The 1,980-nt window shown below is 37.9% G+C and overlaps 1 long non-coding RNA gene across 1 annotated transcript in view; it reads left to right on the forward strand.

Moving 5' to 3' along the window:
• Positions 1-444: 444 nt before the first annotated feature.
• Positions 445-1,980, forward strand: part of LOC117804150 — a 3,802-nt gene continuing 2,266 nt past the window's right edge. Inside the window, exons 1-2 of the long non-coding RNA XR_004628434.1 lie at positions 445-505; positions 1,027-1,082. This is a non-coding gene — a long non-coding RNA (uncharacterized LOC117804150). The remainder of the gene's footprint in view (positions 506-1,026; positions 1,083-1,980) is intronic.

Here is a 1,980-nt window from a genome sequence, read left to right on the forward strand (position 1 = left end):
TGAATGATGTTGATGATCTTTTCTTTTCTTTCTTTTTTAAAAAATATTTTCTTTCTTCCTTCCTTCCTTTTTCTTTCTTTCTTCCTTTTTCTTTTCTTTTTTCTTTTCTTTTCTTTTCTTTTCTTTTCTTTTCTTTTCTTTTCTTTTCTTTCTTTCTTTCTTTCTTTCTTTCTTTCTTTCTTTCTTCCTTTTTCTTTTCTTTTCTTTTCTTTCTTTTCTTTTCTTTTCTTTTCTTTTCTTTTCTTTTCTTTTCTTTTTTTTTCTTTCTTCCTTTCCTTTCCTTTCCTTTCCTTTCCTTTCCTTTCCTTTCCTTTCCTTTTCTTTTCTTTTCTTTTCTTTTTCTTTCGAGTGCAAGCAGGATAAGGGCCAGAGGAAGAAGGAGAGAAAGAATCCCAGGCAGACTCTGCTGAGCGTGGAGCCAGATGTGGGGCTCGATCTCATGACCCTGAGATCATGACCTGAGCCGAAATCAAGAGCAGAATGTTCAACGAAATGAGCCACCCAGGTGCCCCTGAACATCTTTTTTATGTGCATATTGGCCATTTGTGTGTTGTCTTTGGAGAAATGTCTATTCAAATTCTTTGCCCATTTTAAAAATCTAGTTTTTTGGTTTTTGTTGTTGACTTGGAGCTCTGTATATGTATTCTGAATATTAATGCCTTATCAGATATACGATCCGCAGATATTTTCTCCCATTTTGTGAGTTGCCTTTTCACTCCATTGATTTTGTTCTTTGATGGGCAGAAGCTTTTAAGTTTGATGTGGTCCCATGTATTTGTTTTTGCTTTGTTACTGAGCCTTTTGCATCATATCCAAGAAATCATCGTAAATCCAACATCCTGAAGCTTTTTTCCTGTTTGCTCGCCACCCTCCCCCCCAAGCAATTTTATAGTTTTAGGTCTTCTATTTGATCTTAATCCATTTCTAAGTTCATTTTCATATATGGTGTTAAGTAAGGTTCCAGCTCATTTTCTTCTTTTTTTCGCATGTGGATATTTGGATTTCCCAACACCATTTGTTGAAAAGGCTGTCCTTTTCCCAGTGAATGGTCTTGGCACCCTTGGTGGAAATCAAGTGACCAGGTATGTGATGGCTTATTTCTGGACTCACTATGCTATTCCTTTGGTCTGTATGTCTGTCTTTAGGCCAGTACCACACTCTTTTGATCACTGTAGCTTTGCAGTAAGTTTTGAAATCAGGAAGTGTGAGACTTCTAATTTTCTTCTTCTTTTTCAAGATTATTTTGGCTACTTGGGGTCCCTTGAGATTCCATATGAATTTAAGATGGATTTTTTCCTATTTATTTATTTATTTATTTATTTATTTATTTATTTATTTTTTAGTAAGAGAGAGAGCTTGAGGGACACCTGGGTGGCTCAGTCGGTGAAGCACCTGCCTTTGGCTCAGGTCATGATCTCAGGATCCTGGGACCGAGCCCTCATATCAGTCTCCCTCTTCATAGAGGAGTCTGCTTGTCCTTCTCCCTCTGCTCCTCCCCCTGCTTGTGCTCTCTCTTTCTCAAATAAATAAATAAAATCTTAAAAAAATAAAATAAAATCTTAAAAAAAAGAGAGAGAGAGAGCATGAGTGGGATGGGGGCAGAGGGAGGGGGCGAGAGAATCTTAAGCAGGCTCTGTGCTCAATGTGGAGCCCGACTCAGGGCTCAGTCTCATGACCCTGAAATCATGACCTGAACTGAAATCAAGAGTCGGATGCTTAACTGACTGAGCCACCCAGGTGACCCTCTATTTAAAATTGTTAAAAAAAATTAGTCGCTCTATCAGTTAGAATTAAATTTGACTGTAAGAGACCCGACTGTAGTCGCTCAGGCAAAATAATAGTCTAATTCTCTTGGGTGTTAAAAAAAAAAATACTGAAGGGAGGCACCTGGCTCAGTCAGTGGAGCATACAACTCTTGATCTCGGGGTTGTGAGTTCGAGCCCCATGTTGGGTGTAGAGATTTCTTTTTTTTTTTTTTTT

The sequence above is a fragment of the Ailuropoda melanoleuca genome, chromosome 10 (genome assembly GCF_002007445.2).
Source record: "Ailuropoda melanoleuca isolate Jingjing chromosome 10, ASM200744v2, whole genome shotgun sequence".
NCBI classification, from domain to species: domain Eukaryota; kingdom Metazoa; phylum Chordata; class Mammalia; order Carnivora; family Ursidae; genus Ailuropoda; species Ailuropoda melanoleuca.